Raw genomic sequence first — 19,579 nt, forward strand, 5'->3', positions numbered from 1 at the left:
GTGTACTACACTGTTTATTTACAATTTTTGAGCATATTGTCATATTTTACTAACACGTGAACATCTTTTGCGGTAACATGCTTTCAAATTATATTTAGCACGATGCGAGGTGCCACGCGATTAATTGGAAAGATTCATTTTTGAAGAATGTGATGAATGGGATAAAATGCCTTTGTTATTAATTTTAGACATTTTCCATTTAATTGTTCTTAAATGTAACAGAATATCTGAGTGTTTCTTAGCTTCAGATTAGTCAGTTAGTCTAATTGTTTTTCTCAATAAGTCGGCTAAGAAGTTAGTCGCCGGGAACATCCGTAGTCAATAGTACTGAGCGCTGCACTGAGGTCTAGCAGGACAAGCACAGAGATGAGTCCACTGTCAGAGGTCAACATCATTTGGAACCTTCACTAAAGCTGTTTCTGTGCTGTGATGGGTTTTACGGAGGCTTTTTTTATAGGGCAACAAACTTTTTTCTGGGCTAAATGATCCACCCTTCCACCCATTTTCTTCCTCTTATCCAGCACTGGGTCACACGGGTAGCAGGCTAAGCAGAGGAGCCCAGACCTCCCTCTCCCTGGCTACTTATTGTAAATTGTCTGATTCTTATACAGCGCTTTTCTACTCAAAGCGTTGTATACAACATGACTCATTTACCCAATCACACCCATTCCCACAAGCACTTTCTCTGTATGTAGTGCTTTCTAACTACATTCACGCACATTCATAAAATGCGCCAAACACATTCTGAAGACTAATGGAGAAGTGCATGAAGGATATGCATTTGAAAGGGGTGCTAGTTTTTTTCTCAAATTGATTGTGTTCTCTAAAACCCTGGAAGATCATGAAGCAAGATTGTTGGAGATCCTCACTCATTTCAGAGAGTTCAAATTAAAGTTATCACCTGAAAAGTGTGTGTTTCTCCAGACCTCAGTGCGGTACCAGGGGCACGTAGTGTCCCAAAATGGAGCTGACACATCCAGAGAAAATCTCTGCCCTTTGTTCTTGGAAAGTCCTTCGAGATCTCAGAGAATTGTGATCTTTTCTTGGATTTGCTGGATATTATCGAAGGTCTCTAAAAGACTATTCCAGCATTGTGAAGTCCCTCAATGATCTGATTCATGGTTATCCTCAATCTACCAAAAGGTTTAGATCAAGAGACAGCCAAGACCAATATCACCCTCCCAAAGGGCTTTTTGGGATCCGCTGGACATTAGCTTGCCAGCAGGCATTTTAGTTGCCAGAATGGCCTATGATGCAGAGAGGGAAATAAAGACCTGTGGTAGATGTGTGCGCAGAAAGGCGTTCCCTGACAAAGCCACACTGTTAGGCAACATCAGTACTACAAGGCCACTTGAACTCTCTGTATGGATTTCATCTCTCTCAAACCAGACGAAAGTGGAACTAAAGACATCCTTTTAATTGCTGATCACTTTACTAAGTATGCAATTGCCATAGCAACGTACAATCAAAAACCCAGCACATACAATTCCACCAAGACTGAAATAACTGGGTTTGCAAACTTATCTTTGGTTGTTACCTCCACTCCACTCCTGAGACTGCATCAGGACTACTCCCCTGAGGCTATCTATCCACAGAGAGTAGTGACAAGCCTGTGAGGCAGACACAAGGACTTAAGCCAGCAACGTGTCTCAGACTCTGATCAATAATATCCAGACCAAATCTCACAGACTGACCAGTCATGTAACTTCCCTGTTGACAGTCCAGATTTAGTAACTCTTCCAGTATCTGATAGCCATCGTCGTGACACAGAAATCGTCATTGCAGACCAAAATCCACCAGCAGAGCTGCAGACTGAAAGAGTTGTATTTTAAAGTTTCAGATGTGTCCTTGATCCAACACAGCTGATTTAAATGGTTAAATGACCTCCTCAAGATTTCTTGAAGTTCTCCAGAGGCCTGATATCGAACTAATCATGTGATTCAGGTGTGTTGACCCAGGATGAGATCTAAAACCTGCAGCCGGCCCTTGAGGCCTGGAGTTTGAGTTCAACTAGGGATTGAGAACAGCCGAAACGCGTTCAGTATGAGAAACCTGGGCACTCACTAATAGCTGTGGTATATCAATCAATCAATCAAAGCTTTATTCGTCACATGCAGGTTGCCCTGCAGTGAAATGGTTGCCCCCCCCCCGACCTTACACATATAGCACAAACATTACATGGGGATACAGGTCGGAGATTGGTAGAATCAGAGAAAAAAAACATTGAAATGTACACTACAGTGGGGAAAGTGCAAGAGGAAAAAAGAGACCCCTACTCATGCTGTGCTTCCATGGTAGGACAGCATGAGAACAGGAAACAAAAAAACTCCTTTGCACAAAAAGCACATAAATGTCCACAGCACAACATTGTGAAGACATGACAAGCCACAGGGGTGGGTGGGGGGTGAGGAGTAATCCGAAGCGAACACAGCAGCCGCCCTGCACAGCGCTACCATTCCAGCGCGGCACACAGCCGCTGCGTTCCCTCGCAGGAAACAAGCATCGAAGGCGTTGGAAGGGGAGGGGGATGAGTGAGTGCCTATCAGTGTAAGTGTGTGTGTGTGCGTGTCCATAGTTCAGCTGAGACAGTGTCCTTCGCCCTATCAGGCTAAGTAAACAGTCCTCCAGCCAACCCAGGTGTCCTTGCATGGGATGGGAAGAATAGCCGTAACACAGTCGTTATCAGAGAGTGATTGTTCGGCTCCAGCCTTGGGCCTGCAGCTGGCGCGTTATGGGGGTCCGCAATGTTATAGTCTCTGTTTCAGGGTTTAACCACAGTTTTTACATATATTTTGGATGAAGGTTATCATTCATTTGATTGGCATGTTTAGTCCCATCAGATAGTAATTACTCAACCATTGCCATGCAACGTGGCATGCATGAGTTCAATGTTGGAGGTTGTAGCCCAGCTAGAAAAACAGAAAAATAATTTAGTCATGTTAGTCATTATTTTCTTTGAGATCTTCATAATGTGCAAGTCCAGTGAGCTACAGTGAGTTGCCAAATGCAGCTAAGTGTTAAATCTAGGAGTTGTGAACATCGTCAGGCCTTCAAGTTGATAGAATTACAGCTCACATAGAAGGATATGATGCTGCAGTGATTTATTTTGTTGTACAGCAGAGCTAGTTGAATTAAGATAAAGGTTACACGGATACTGATTGTTCACTCTGAATGTTCTGAGTACGTGAGACTGTATCACAACTGTATATGTGACTAGATGGATCCTGTGACCTGTTTATAGGTCAGGTTTTTTTCCATCTGGTAAAACAATGACTCAACGGATGAAGCAGTCTGAAGCAGGCCTCCACTGAAGAGTAGTGATTCCATACGTCCAGCTAACTGCATGGCAAGCCACTTCAAGAGTGGGTAAGACTGCTTTATTGAAGGCAGAGCTTTGTTTCCATGACAGACAGAAAGCAGCAAGTGAGGCTGGGGGAGATCACCTCTGAAACCCGGTCCCTCAGTATTGGTGCCCCTCAAGGATGTGTCCTCTCACCACTACTGTTCTCCCTCTACACTAACGACTGCACCTCCAAGAACTCGGCTGTTAAACTCCTAAAGTTTGCAGATGACACCACTGTCATTGGCCTCATTCAGGATGGTGATGAGTCTGCATACCGGCAGGAAGTTGAGCGGCTGGTACTCTGGTGCAGTCAGCACAATCTGGAGCTGAACACTCTTAAGACTGTAGAGATGACAGTAGAGCTGGGCGATATGAGATTTTTTCATATCACGATATGTTTTTTTCATTTCAGGCGATAACGATATCTATCACGATATAAGCCAAATAACTATATTTGTAAGATTTAAATGTGCTGTTGCTCACAAGTAAAATGTGAAATAATCAGCAGCTTGTTTTTATTTAAATATTTATTTCCCATAATAAGTTCAACAGGGTAGATGTACTTAAGGAACATGAGACTTTTTCAGATAAATAAAGGCAAATATTGCAAACTACACAAAAGGCAGCCGCTAAAGCGTTTAAGTTTCAAAATAGAACAAACGAAACAGACTAAATTGTCAATTCCACTTAGAAACAAAATATTAATTCTAAAAATAAATCTTAGTTTGTTTTACAGAAGAACAGACAAAACTGACTAACTTTTGTCAATATCAAATAAACTGAGAACTAAAAGGAAATTCTCAATCTCTCCTTGTTGTATAGCTTAGCTTTTCAAACAGTTTTAACAGTTACTGTAGTCTGACAAAAGCTGAATGACGAATCAGCGCATCCAGTCAGAGATTGAGCATGCACCGCTTTATTGTATTTCCAGACTTGCTTTCGGCACAATTTACAGTGCACGCTACTCTGCTTTTTGTCAGACTTGAAATAGCCGAAATACCTTCACACTACGGAGCTTCTGTGGCTCTTCCGTTCGACAATCTCTCCGGCATTGGAACCATCATCTGTTTTCTCTTCGGTCACGCTCGGTTGATTTTTCTCTAGTCGGCACACTCATTTCCTCCATTACCCGGGCGGCACGGTGACTGGCTGCTTCCCAAACACATACAGGTGCGGCTTGGCACTTGTGCTGTACGTAACAAGTCACGTGACGTGCCGCTGGTTCAGCTCTGCAGTACTTAATTTGGATTGGCTGTTCTTTTTTTTTTTTTTAAGAGGACAAGAGCGGCGAGGTCTATCGCCCAGCTCTATGTAGAAGTTTAGATTAGTTATTTATAGTTGGTTTACACAGCTTTGTGTATGTATGTCTATGCATGTGTAATGTATATATAGACGTATGTGTGTGTGTGTGTGTGTGTGTGTGTGATTGCTGTGCTTGAGAGCCTCCATCTACCGGAACCAAATTCCTTGTATGTGTCTGCACATATACTTGGCCAATAAACACGACCCTGATTCTGATGGTGGGACAGATACCTGCAGGACTTTAAACTTTCCTTTTTCACTGGAGTGTGGTAGGACAAACAACTAAACAAACACAGACCGGGCCCTAACAATCCGTCAGTTATGAGATATTCATTCATACATTTGACTCAGAGACTCCGCTCTGCCCCCTCTTAACACCACCCAAGGCTGCTACACACTTTCCCCCTCTCCCTGTGACCAATCACGCCACCCCACCCCCTCCCTGAACACTCCACTCCATATGTCACTTCTACGCCTAATCACTCACCACTTTACTCCCTCGCCAATAGCACCCCACCCCCTCCTTGAGTGCTGACAAGGTGAGGAAGAAACTTAAGAAGTTCAGAACCAGAAAGGCAACAGGCCTGACGGTGCTGAGCCTTATTCTGGAGAAAGTCCCAGTCCTGTGGAAGACTTCCTGTGTGGTCCCAGTGCCATAGACTGCCATAGACTGTATGCCCCAGGGTGACTAACCACTTCAGACCTGTGGTCTTAACTTCCCACCTGAAGAAGACCCAGGAGAAGATTGTTCAAGATCACATCCAACCTCTGGTGCGCATGCTGCTGGACCACCTGCAGTTTGTTTCATGTAGATGATGCAGTCATCTTCCTCCTGCACAGACCACTTTTACCGTTGGATTATTAGAAGCACTGTGAGGGCCATGATTTTGGAGTTCTTCAGTGCCTTCAATACAATCCAACCAGCACTGCTGAGGGAGAAGCTGGAATCAGCAGGGGTTGACTGTCAAATGACTGCATGGACATTTGACAGTCCATGCTGTCTGCCAACTGGTATACAGCACAACCTGGAGTATAGGAAGGTCATCACCGACCTCGTCATCTGGTATGAACTCAGCCACCTGCACATAAACACCAATAAGACAAAGGAGATGGTGGTTAACTGAAAACCAGCCCCCATCGCACTGATGACCATCCATGGTTTGGACATCGAGGTAGTCGACATGTACAAATTCCCAGCTGTTCACCATAACAATAAACTGGACTGGCTACACAATGTTCATGCTCTGGGCCAAACGTGGCTCTATCTGCTGGGCAGGCTGAGGACATTCGGGGTGTGAAGAACACCACTAAGGACCTTTAATGCCACTTTGATTACTTCTACTATCTTTTATGTGGTTGTCTGTTAGGGAGGTGGTAGCACGAAGAGGGACAGGAAACAGCTTAATAGACTGATGAAGAGGAGCAGCTATGTCCTGGACAGTCCCCTAGACTCCATAGAGAAGGTGGGTGAGAGGGGGATGTTAGCCAAGCTAATGTCCGTCATGGACAACAACATTCAACCTCTGCATGAGACCGTGGAGGCCCTGAGACGCTCCTACAGCAGTAAATCGTTACAGCCCCATTGTAGGACTGAGCGCTACCGTAGATCCTTCATCCCACAGCAATCAAGCTGTATAATACAAACACAGGATACTACTATTATTATGTTTATTGTTTTTCTAACATATCTCTAATTCCCCATTTCCTCCTGTCCCTTGTGCTGCTGTAAAGGGTAAAATTTCCCCAGTGTGGGATTAAATAAAGTCTGTCTATGTCATCTTTCTGTGGGTCACCTTCAACAACACCAGCCTAATGCCAAATCGCCAGAAGGTGCCCCCTGCTGCCCTCGTTGGCACCCAGAAGTGTTCTGTCTCTGCACCTCAGTACCAATGACAACAATCAAGCTCTGAAAGAAAAGCGTCTGGACTTCTTTAAGTTTCCTTGAAGACGTCTCGATCAGCCAAGGTTTCGGGTGAGCCCACTGTGAAACTTGAACTCACCCTATCATGTGATTTACTGAGGTCAAATGGCCCAGGATGAGAGCGGGCGTTAAGGCATCTGGATTATAGATGGCAGACAGTTGGTGTCGTAAGCCCCGCCCTCTGTTCAAAGATGGTCGCTCACTAAATGGCTTCTTCCACTCCTCTTTCAAACCATCTGTCTTCTCTGTCCAAAATGTGAACATTGGCATCCTTGAAAGAGTGACCTTTGACCTCTAGATGCAGATGAACAGCTGAGTGTTGCCGTCACACCCTGAGGTTAATTATGGCGTTCCAGTGCTGAGACTCATTCTATTTACATTATATACATCTGGATGAATGTTTAGTCATCCAGGTAAGAAGAAATGTTCGTCTGGACATTTTCAGTGGAAGAAACATTTTATGACTCATGACTCAAATGACTCAAATGTAACAGAAGGAGAGGATATTTCCCCATATTGACCTCTCTTCTCTGCTACCTGCACCCCAATAGAGCACGTGGCTCTCAGACTGCAGGCTCACTTGTGGTTCCCAGGACATTTAAAAGTAGAAGAAGAGGAAGACCAGCTCTCTTCTGTAGAACCAGTTTCCAGTTTCGATTTGGGAGACAGACTCTCTGCTTTTAAGATTAGGCTTAAAACCTTCACTGTTCAACTCTGGCTCTCTTCCACGGTGTATCTTTTGTCCTATATTCCTGTGCGTTCTTCTTCTCACCTCACCCCTAACTAACCCCTTCAGTTTATTACATGCCTGCAGAATCAGCCAGCGACAGAATCCACTCAAGAACAATTTTATAAACTGAGAACGTTTTTTGGCACAAGACCGGCATCACCATTAAGTACCTATGATAAGCTATTACACAGAGTCACAGTAATTAGCTACATTTGAATTGTTTTCTGTTTTCTGAAGTATGCATGGATATTTTGGCATGGAGGAAACCACCACCCATATTGCTAACAAATGTGTTACTCTTTCCTTAGTGGATTATATGTCTGATGTACACACAGCACTAAGCAAATCCCTCTGTCACTATTCTTTGTCTTGAGGGTGATCATAACCTCTCCATAACCTCACATTAGCAAAACCTTCAAAGCAATCAGAAAACCTCGTGAACAAAACGAATCCTTTTGACTAATAATGAAGAACTGCCTGTCTATAAAATGAATGAGGGTCAAGGGGAGGCAGCGATTGGTGTGGGGGATGGGCTTGGATTATCTGTGTCATTACTGCCGCAGCTTTCAGTGGGTGTTATAAATACGATGAAACACTAGAAGGTGAGAAAACTGCAGGAATGACAGCTTTGTGTTTTGTATTTCTGGTCTGCTCTGTCCATTTTCAGATAAGAGTAAAGGCGTGAGTTAAGCAGTTTGCTCAGTTACACACGGTTTTAATAAGCACTGTTTCACAGTAGTACATCTCGACTGAGGGCTATCTGCAAGCAATGAAAACCTCTTTTCTTTCTGTGTAAGTCTTAATGCTTATCTGAAGTTCATACTCTGTCAAACCTCAGCTTTCCCTGAACCATCTGTTTAGCTTCTTTAAAAAAGAACCTCCACTCCTCTTCCTTCTTGCAATCCTACCCCCCTCTCTTTTTTTACTTCTCTCCTCTTTCACCCCCTCTCATCTTTCCTCTCTGTTTGACCAAGCTGCACTGCAGCACATGTGCAGTCATTAATTTCCAAGGACAACGCTGCGCGTGACTGCGTGTGCGATGGCCCTGACAGGTACAGTAGGGAACACGGAGCTAAGAAATAGTATGCACAGGTATACACAGAGGAGGCTGAGGAGAAAAGGGAAAAAAGAACCACAGAAACAAGATGAGAAAACGGGGAAAAGATAGGTATAAGTACACATAAGATAATGCGGGAAGAGGAAGCAGGTGGGAGCACAGCTGGAAACTATAGACATAATGAAGTGGGGGGAAGTAACAACACAAGACGCAGAAAACAACATTACAACAATAAAACAGGAAGAAACAACTGAACAGGAAACATACCTAACTTAGGGATGAGAATCAAGAACTGGTTCTTGTAGAAAGCTGGTTCCTGATAGTCCAATTCCTTGGAATTATGAGTCTGCCTGCCTATCAATCCCGCTTATCGTGTCAGAGGAGGATATAGCGACGCAGTCTAGAGCATGGATATGGACATTTATTTTTATCCATCCATCCATTCACTTCCGCTTATCCTTTACAGGGTCGCAGGGGGTGCTGGAGCCCATCCCAGCTGTCTCAGGGTGAAGGCAGGGTGCACCCTGGACAGGTCCCCAGGCTGTCGCAGGGCATTTATTTTTATTCCATAAAAAAAACGAGATACATGGTAAGGTGGAAAACTGCATCCAGGGCAGAAACAGCTGCATTATGTTCCTGACACAACTTTGGTTCTTTGCAAGCATCTGCCAAGACAGCATGCTAACGCTAAGCTAGCCAAGAACCCAGAGTGAAAGCTGAGTGAAAGCTGACCCCAGCAGCCAGGTCCTTACCCAGTCAGGCTGCAGCCTCCATTTCTACCTGTTCACCTTTCTAAAGCAGAATCACCGCGGCGACAGCTTTTATCTTTGCTTTGTGCGGTCAGCTTTGTATTCTACTAAGAGAAATATCTTAGAGTCCTCATTAAGGATTTGTGTTGTTGTGTGGAGTTGTAGCCTCAGGTTTATATTGTTAAATGGTGATTATGAGACAGCGTCTCTAAGTAATTCAGTAAAGTACTGCATTACATTTAAGGAGCGTGTTCTGTGCAATACGTGTAATAATTGTGAGTAATGACTCCAACAGTGATCACAACATAGAGGGGAAACACCTCAACAATCATGCACAAAAATTTGACCCACAGCATGCATTTAATTTGCATGAATGTAATGTCTTTATTGCTGATTAGCGACGGTGGTGACAAGAGAATCGACAAGGAATCAGAATCACTAAACTCGAATCAATTCCCGCCGACGGGTGAAACAAAAGGTGTAAAACAGCCAAAAGGTCAGGAGAAAACACACAAATCTAAAATCAACACAGTTTTGCAAACACAAATATCTACACTAATATCTAAGCCAACTGTAAAATTATGATATTATTTTATGCCATGTTAGACCCCGAAATAAAGATTGTGAATTATTATGTAGTTTAAGTTGGCATTATTCTCCTGAATTAGAAGAAGGTGATAATTATTGCAGTATTTAAACTGATTTGCATTGCATTAGACTGCTGATTTATTGTGAATGAATGATATTGTTTATGATGCATTATACTGTTGAGTTATAAGGAATACTGTTCGCAGAAAGTCATCGCCTTATTTGTCTGATTAGAAGAGAACAGAACATGCTGGAGTTTTCTGCCCCATCTCAGCACGAGCAGATAAACAGGGAGCCAAGGTCGTAGCTTAGGCGCTGTGTGAGAGAAAGCATGTGAATGTTTAGGCTTTTATGATAAGATGGGAGAACCAGAGGCTATAAAAGTTTGAGCAATGCTCCACCACTTTGAGATTTGAGGCTGTCTGCATCAGTGTCCATCTCCCACGTGTGTGATCATTAAATCATCGTTTGACTCAACCCGACCGGACCAGTGTTGTTATTGTGGTTTTTCTCTTGTCTCCATCCCCAATATTTTGAACCTTAACACAACTCATAGGCTCTGCATAGCTTATGACTCTAGACAGAAATATGCTGATTTCTTGTCACCTCTTCATCGTACTTTCTTCTGCCAGTTCAACAGCTTTCATGCAGCTGTTCGACTGTTCTAAACCCGCCAAAGAGGTGTAGCCTTATGCAATTGTCCAAGTGGCTACTTTTGTGTCTTTTGCAGTTTTCTGTTAAGTGCTTTAAGCCCCGTACACCTGTAGTGGTCCAAAACAATTTGGCACCAGGACAAATCAACAGCAGACACATAATGCAAAAGAAGGCATTGCTCACACCACATCCAGCTAACCAACTTCACTTGCTGGAGCGCTTGAAGTCGCCATCCTCAGGCAAGCAGTAGCGAACGAGTGAGTGCCCCTGCTGTGATGATGTGTGAATAACATTGAATTGTCCAATCAAATTCTTAAACAAGATAGGCAGTCCATGCCAACTGGTCAGGGATGCACAAAATTGCAGCCCGAGGGGCAAATTCAAAGCTCCAACAGACACTCAGGCTCAGACCCCTGTGACTGGAAAAAACTGCAGTCTGTCCACAGACTCCCATTTGGCTGTTACAAAATCATCAGAATGTAATCATGTTTGGCCAATAGGGCAGGCAACATGACGTACGAGCAAACTCATCCATTGAAAACTTATTTTTATAGTTGTTTCTCACGATATTTTTATGGGAGTGGCGTCCTAGCGCCCTCTATTGATGAGCCAACATTGCTACACAGGGGAACATGGAAAAACAATGGACAAACGCAGAAAAGACTAGGACACCAAGCAACACAAAGGGAACTAATGAAGAGAGCCAATAGTACACAGCAGCCAAAATACAACAGTCAGGCGTCGTGTGATGTTCCAACACGTTCTGTCTCCCAAAGTGTAACATTTACATACGCTGGGTGACAAACCGTCAACATCTTACGCTTCTGGGTACCCAACACGTCCCTCAATCACGAGATCGGAAAAACGAGGAAACATGAGAACTGTTTGGAATGAATCTAAATATGTACGTTCATTTTACTTAAATGTCTTGGGAAAACACTGTCTAACATCATTAATGTGCTGGTTAAGGTTAGAGTTTGGGCTGGAATACATGGCTGGAACGTGTTTTACCACGGGAGCATCAGTCAACTGGATTTCATCCATAACCCGGCGTGTAGCATAAGAACGTGGAAGGTCACCTTTCGCGTTTCTCAGGAACGCCTCGGGACGTGACAAATCATCGGGATGTAACACATCGGGAGTGAGAACAGGCTGGATGTTCTGTGATGGGTTTTTGTTTGTTTATTTGTTTTCCTGGGCTGTCTTTCTGCTTAAACACCTGCAGCAGGACAATGATCCAAAACCCAACAGTAAGTCTACTCAAAACCACTGAAAACGAAAAAAAACCAAAGGGACAAAGGTTGGGGAGAGTCCTAGTCAAATCCGAAACCCAGAAACATCTGATTGAGATGTTTTGACATCACCTTACACAGGATGTAGAATCCACTGCAGCTGGATTAAAATAACTGTGATAACTATAGTGGGACAAAATTCATTCAGACACGTGAAATATCAATTGCCAGTTATAGCAACTGCTTGACAGCCAAGAGCAATGCAACCAGTTTATAGGTTTACTTTATGACTTCTCACAGTTCAGTTTTTAGCTTTTTCCATTAATAAACTGCATTTTGTATTTGCTCTGGTTATCTTTGTTTAAAATTACAAATTATTTGATGATCTGAAAAATGCAAGTAAGGGGGGAAATGCTTTTTCACAGCACTGTATAGTGCAGCCTCCACCTGCACTTTTTAGTTGCATCTTTGTGAGCTGCTCAGCTCAGTATAGACATAAAGACTTCGAACATCAATAATGTGTAAACACTGTTATGCGTGAGGTCTCTGTCGGCTAATATTATAGAGGTCTCAAAGTCCTTTAAAACAAGCACAAATCCACTTAGCCCAATTACGCAAGAGCCATGTACATAGTCACATGATTCGTTATGAAACATACAACAAGCACACAATCAGACACTAGATTGGAATCATTGGTGATGAGTTGGTGAGGAAGCAGCACAAGCATGAACTATAAAGCTTATCACTGTAACGAGCTGTGCACGCTGACTTAATCACCTGTTAGGCTCACGCTCAACCATCTGAACCCAGGGTAGCAGACTATGAGCGGATCTCTGTCCACATAACCGTCCCGTGTTGACGTCCACTGCCTTTGTCAGAGAAATAGTGTTAAAAAGATTGTTGACAAAAGTGGACAGAGAAGGATGTCCGTGTTGTGTTTTCTCTCACTTGCATGATTAATACAATAATGCCTCCTCTCTTTCAACTCCAAATACCAAACTGTCAAAAGAGATCAGCTCATATCAGAAGCTCTCTCTCTATTCAAATCAGCTGGAGGCGCCGTGTTGTCACTGATCCTTTTATTCTGCATGTGTTAAGTGGAACATGTCATCGCTGATGGGTGTTTTATATGTACGAGTGTTGAGCCATATTTTACTAAAACCACTGCATGACATGCACACTCTGCTGATTCGTCACAGGGTGTGTTTGTATTTGGTGATGCAGACAATGTAAAAGTGTTTTTATAGATGTTTCTAACCTTCAGTCTCTTTGGCGCTTGTGCAGCCTCTGGAGCACAGAACACACACCGTTAATTTTTAAAAGCATGCATTTTAAAGTTAAAGTAGAGCCTCCCTCATTAGGAATAACACTGATAGCGCAGGCAGCGTTAAAATAATTAATTTAACTGAAATATTTATTTCACAAATCGTGCTAGTAAACGATTTTCTGCAGCATTAATCTCATGTGCAGCAGTTTCGGATTTTACCCTTTTTTTTATGTTTTTGAATAGTTATTACCGTTTTATTATTATCATCTGTGATTGAAGTGGGGAGCATTAGCATTAGTGATCATGGACGTTTTAGTATTAATTTAATACCATGTAAATTCAGGATCAATATACTGATGATGATACCAATACTTGTTCAGCCATCTTATGCGGTCATGATATGGGAGATGAATCATCATCAAGTCTGAACCCGTTTTAATGACCATCGTGTGATTTTTACTGTCCAGAATAATTACATAAACCTTTCAGCTAGCTTGTATTTTGGAGCCCTGGAATGTATTCAGTTCAATTTAATTCAATTATCTTTATATAGCTTATATACCTCAAGACACTTTCTATTGTAATGTGACGACCCTACAATAATGCAGAGAAAACCAACAATACAGGACTTGGCAACAGTGGGAAGGAAAAACTCCCTTTTTAACTGGAAGAAATCTTTGGTGGACAAACTGAAGAAGAGAGCCAAAGATGATTAAACACTAATGATTAAATGCAGAGTGGTTCATAAGCTCACAGAGAGTCAAAAATGTATGGGCAACAAACACCTGGGAAGCCAGCAGCCTAGGCCCATTGCAGCGTAACAACGGGAGGATTCTCGATCATCTGATCCAGCCCCAACTCGAAAAGGAACGTTTTAAGCCTAATTGTGAAACTCGAGAACGTGTTTATCTCTTAACTCCAAGCTTATTTCACAGAACAGTGTCATGAAAGCTGAAAACTCACAAGTAAGGGGCCACAAGTAAGTCTTAGAGCAACCTAGCTCCACTAGGGTGATCCGAACACGACTCCAGGATTCCTCAGTGTTATTGGCAGTGAAGTTAATTCCAGGCACAATAAGTATCTGGTCAGACACAATGACCTCAGTTTATCTAAATGTAGAAGCAGGAAATTAGAGGTCATCGAGTTCTTACGCATAATGTAATCAGAACTGGTCCCATCACGGGATCCTGTGGAATTTAACTTGGTGTGTGACTTTACTTGGAAAAATTAAAAGGAGTCTATTGCATATGATTCAAACCACTGCACCTTTACTTCCTATGGCATGCACTACTTTATATACTAACATACTTTGGTCTACAGTATCGAACGATGCACTGAAGTCTAGCAGGACAAGCGCAGAGCTGAGTCCACTGTCAGAGGCCGAGATCATTAGTAACCTTCACTAAAGCTGAATCCTGATGAAACTCTTCCTCTGCAGACGATCTGTTAGCTGTTTAACAATTCTTTGGAGATTTGTTTGATAAAAGGAAGGTTGGAGATTGGCCTATAACAGGCTGAGAATGCTGGGTGAAGTGATGGCTGTTTGTACTAGTCCCTGAATGTTTTTCATGTTTACTCAAGAATTTCAACTCATTTATAGTTAAGCATTAGAAAATTGTTTGAATACCAAGACACTCAATGAATGGTAAACATATCATTCTTAACAATGTGCTAGATTAAAAAGGAACAGAAAAAAATGCTATGACATTTAATGATGAATTTCAACCTGCCATAATGCTGATTTTGAGGAACAGTGGAGCTGTGCACACTCGGTCAGTTTTATTTCATTTATTTTTTAAGGGTTATTTGACTCAGTATGCAAAATGCTTTTAAATATTTAATGAGGAAAAAAGAATGTTTGTTAAATGTACACTTCGGCAGTTTGGTTCACTGTTATCACATCAACACTCTTCCTTTACTCCTGAAAGAATAGAAAAAGCAAGAAAACAAACCTTTTGAAAGATGACCAAAACCTGGTGACAAATCAATACTACGTAACTGAGTCATGAAGTAACTGTGCTGCTATATATTACTCAGTAACGAAAGGCCACACCTTTTCAGTGGAAGCCTTAATTTGGGTAAGAGAAAAACCCAATCCCAAAAACTAAGCGTGGATCCCTCTCTGAGATGTGTGACGGTAGATGAGCTGGGTTGAAAATGCAGACTGAGCCCTCATCCTGCTGTTTACTAAGGTCCTTCTGTTATAATTATTCAAACTTCCCCTCCTTCTGGCTTCTCTCTTTAGGAGTTCCCAGAGCAGATCATCTGCATCTCCATCTCATCCTATTCCTACCACCCTCTTCTGTCACACCAGCCCTCTGCATATTCTCTTTCACTGCATCTATGAATCATAAACTTCTCTTTCTTCTGCCTCCATCTTCAGCATCCTTACATGTCCACTACGTCTCTGCACATGTCCGAACCACCTCAGCCTTGCCTCTCCAAAATGCTTGACCTGAGCTGTCCCTCTGATATGCTCATTTCTAATCCTGTCCATTCTGGTCATTCCCATTGGTCATACCCCTGACAGCTCCAGTTCAGCCTCTGGTTTATGTTAGTCCCACCATCTCTAAAAACCATCCTAGTCCACAAAGAGTCCAGCCTGGCCTCTTCTGTATCACCACTGTGAACCAGAAGGGGCTCAGAGCAGATCCTTGATGTAATCCCACCTCCGCCTTGAACCCAACTGTCCCTTCTACATACACCTCATCGCTTTCTCCTTGTCCTCATATACGTGTCCTGCACCAGCCAGACATATGTCTCTGACACTTCTCGTTCCCACATGCCTGTCTTGGAGTGATTTCTCACAGCTACAAAGACACCGTGCAACTCCTTCGGACCATCTCTACACTTCAACACTCAAAGCAATTATCACATTTGTGGGGCTCTGTCTGGGCATAAAGCCGCACTGCTAATTACTGCTCATCACCTCTCTTCTTAGCATAGCCTCAACAACTTTTTCCTCGATGCGATGAGTCATAAGCTTTATCCCACGGTACAACATCCTTGTTTTTGAAAATTGGTACCAGGAAAGATATTCTCCATTCCTCAGGCATCCTGACCCTCTCTAAGACTATGTTTAACAATGTGGTCAAAAGGTCCAATGCCCACTCTCCTGGGCATCACGATCTGGATCAACCACCTTCCACTCTTCATCCTTTCCAGAGTGATGAAGAGTAGAAAGGCTTTCACCTTTTATGAATGTTGAATTGATTCAGTTTGAATCAATCATCTATTAAACCACAGAAGAATTAGACTAGACCTTAATGAGCTGGTAGGTAATAAAACAAAAAATGTTCAAGAATATTAGCAAGAAACGCCCAAAAAGGTCTACATGAAGTCACTCACTGTCCTTTTTAAGGACGCAGATTGTGTTACTGTCAGAACTTCTCTGTTCCTCGCTGTGAAAAAATTGAATAGGTCGTCTAAAAGATGTGAGTAGAGATAGCAGGTTGACACTAACGAAGTCCTAAAGATCGTTTTATGTTTGAAATGTGGCAATTTCTCAAAATCAGATGAATTTTCTAAAATTAACTATAAGGGCTTTTATTTTGAAATGTTCAGCGCGTTACAGCATAATACATTTTTCTGCTTATGTGACGCTGTGGATTAATAAGTAAACCCTGGCCTTAAATCATGCGGACAAATTATTACGAAATTCCAAAAGAGAAAAACGTAATCAGAGTAATAACAGTGGTATTACCGATTAACGGGAGGACATATGCGTGGAGGGACAACAATAACAATAAGAATAAGAATAATAACGCAGAACACGATGCAGTTGTCTGTTTTGCAACAATACTACCAAAAATAGAATACTGCAATACTGCCCATTAAAATAACTCGCATCCATCAAAACGTCATCACGAAGCGAGCCGGCCTGCTGAGCACCGCGCGCCCCGCAGCCCGTATAGGATGGTAGTATAAGCTGGTAATTTTCCTTTAGACAACATATAGGACAGCGCTGAGCCAGCATCTGCTGCCGAGCCTCCAGCCCTACGCTGTTCGGGTCTTACCACAGAGGATGGCCAGGAGTAGCGTCCTTAGAGTCGGTGTTCGGAGGAGTCAGGATGGCTGATGGTGGAACGGCTAATTTCGGAGCAGAATAATTCCACCGATGAATGAACGACACAGACCAGCCGGTGTCCCCGGAGATTCAATACGAACCCCAAGCTCCGCCCATCCCAGTTTCCTACGTCAGCATCCATACTGGGTTCACTGGAGCGGCTCAGCATCCCCCTCCCCCTCCGCTATTTCTGTGTGTCCGTTTGCGTGAGTTTGACACCATCAGGGACGTGCAGAGAATTCCAAGCAGGAGCAGCAGTGAGCCATTTTGCATCAGTGTAGCGGACATGTTTGTCCTTTGCTGGCTCAAAAATGAACTCAGGTCAAGATGCGCTGCAGATAATCAGGTGCGAGCTGTGATTTCTCTTCTCACGCTGCAGAAATGTTCGCATTCCCCAGTGTGCGACAATTAGAGGACTTTTGTAACAGTGTATCACTACAGATCCCCTTAAATGTTTAAGTCTGTTAGTGTTTCAGACCTTTCCCGGTCTGAAGGGTCCTCACTAAGGACAGTGACCCGGAAGGATCCGGTTGGCGGCCATAAGAACTGTTTAGTTTCTCGGACAGGACATCCAGTCATGTTCGCCTCCTGTAGCGTGGAATAAAACACCGTTTCAGAATTCATTCATTCAATTCATGAAAACAGGCGACATCAAAGGATCATTAAAGTCACACACATGTTAACAAATCAATTCGATTTTCCGTTTCAGTTTTTATAACTTGCTGATTTATTTCGAGTTTTTATTTTCTGGAGTTTCATTCATTATATATAAAAAAATCATTGTGGTTATTTAACACTTAATTATAAAAAAAATTATTTACTAATTAGTATTTTTAGCATTTTTTTGTAATTTTGAGTAATGACTGTGTTAAAAACACTATATCAAAACTAAAAGAATCTTTTTATTTCTAACAGAACATTCAGTGTATCATCGAAATGTGTTATTGAAAAACAACAAAACCAGAAATTATATCCTTGAGAACATTAATACTGGATTAGAATAAAACCGGGTTCCACAGTTTGAGGACAAAGTCACTGAATAATCAGTCCTGTGTGCGTTTACCTGCATGCTATGAAGAAGAATGCACAAACAGTATGAATGAAATAACTTACAAGCAGCCAAGATTTTCTTTCTTTATGTTTGATATTTATTTTTATTCTGTGTATTATTATTATTCTGTCTTCAAGCATCATAAGTCCTTTGAGTGCAGTCCTGTACCAGCTGAGGACTGTGCGTGCCATATGTGAGTTCTTCACTCTTTGAATCTCTGTAATAATTGTAGTGACAGCAACATTAGCATAACTATCAGACCATAAATTATATGTATTTCAACAGGATTTTATGTGATACAAACACAATGCAACACAAAGTGATGCATAATTGTGAAATTGAAAGAAAATGAAGAACACTGTTCATAAGGTTTGTTAAAGGGACTTTGCTTAGGCGAAAGACAGTGCGTTTATTTACAGTGAACAACAAACACCAAGTGGATATATGCAATGTGCAGGGGAAAGGGGTCCGGGTCTCCAAGGTCCATGGGGGAACAGGGGTCGGTAAGAGGTGCTCCATACTTTCTGTACAACTCCAGCTCCTCTCGTAGTCCGTAACCAGGATTTAGGAAAGATCTACACACAAAAGGTCCGATTAGCAGGACAGTCACAACACTCACAGATACAGGTTCAGGTTTATTTCTGAGGAAATAACAAAAAAAAGAAAAAAAAAGGTAACGTAAAGGAAAAAACATGTTAAAAAACTTGTTAAGAATCATATTGTTTGTAATTACTGGATGTATTTTTCTAGCTTTTATTTTGGCAGTATAAATATATTCTATACGTCAGAGCTGTGGATGGATGAATAAGGACGAAGTCACTTTGTGCAGCAAATAACGTTTTCTTTTAAAAATAGAAAACTCAACTCAACTGAAGAGCAAACCGTGTCAGAGCTGAAAAATCTGCCCTCAGTTTGAATTTTAATGCAGCACAGTGCACCTCTCTCTCTCTGTGCTGATATGAATGAATGGAGCTGTCTCTTTTTTTCATCTACATGACAGTAATTCTTAAAATAATATTTATAGAATATTTATTCGATTTAACTTTGAATTCCAGTGTTTAATGATGGTTCTTCACTATAAGATAAGGTGTTGCTTTCTTTTACACATGCAATATATAGAAGTGATACTATCAGAAACAACCTAAATACAAACGACTCATAAAAATGTGATTCCCGTTGCCTCGCCCTAACCCTAGAAGCAGCATCTGTGCTGTGTACCATAATATGACTGATTGGAGATTCAAGTGTTTCTGTAGATCAGTTGTGCAGCTTTTACTTCTCAGTATTCTCTTTAAAACTCTGAATGAGAAAAAGAAAACAAAAAGCAGCAGCTTCTGTGCCTCAGTCCTATCAGAGGAGGCTGAAGTCTCAGCTAAAGACCACCGACCTCATCTTTTATAAAGTTTACCGAGTTACTGCTGTAAAAGCAATAAATCCCTCATGTGTGACCTTAAAAACACAGTTTTGATCTCTAAGTTAACGTCTTCCAACAGTTATAAGAGTGTGTTAGCATCACAAGCACAGCCACTATTTAACTCACTTTGTGTGTTGTAATACGTTTTCCCAAAAAGACACCACACTTACTGTTAGGTATTTTAGTACCATGGTAGCATTTACTG

The 19,579-nt window shown here is 42.1% G+C and overlaps 1 protein-coding gene across 3 annotated transcripts in view; it reads right to left on the reverse strand.

Annotated features, from left to right (window-relative positions):
• The window catches only part of nat16 (N-acetyltransferase 16), a 35,128-nt gene extending 17,907 nt beyond the window's left edge, over positions 1–17,221 (reverse strand). For 2 of the 3 annotated variants that reach the window (XM_026160981.1, XM_026160989.1), the window contains exon 1: positions 16,860–17,221. The gene's annotated coding sequence lies outside the window, so the exon portion shown is untranslated. The remainder of the gene's footprint in view (positions 1–16,859) is intronic. The other variant, XM_026160974.1, reaches the window with a different exon arrangement.
• Between the last annotated feature and the right edge of the window lie 2,358 nt (positions 17,222–19,579).

This window comes from Astatotilapia calliptera, chromosome 3 (genome assembly GCF_900246225.1).
Source record: "Astatotilapia calliptera chromosome 3, fAstCal1.2, whole genome shotgun sequence".
Classification (NCBI taxonomy): Eukaryota; Metazoa; Chordata; class Actinopteri; order Cichliformes; family Cichlidae; genus Astatotilapia; species Astatotilapia calliptera.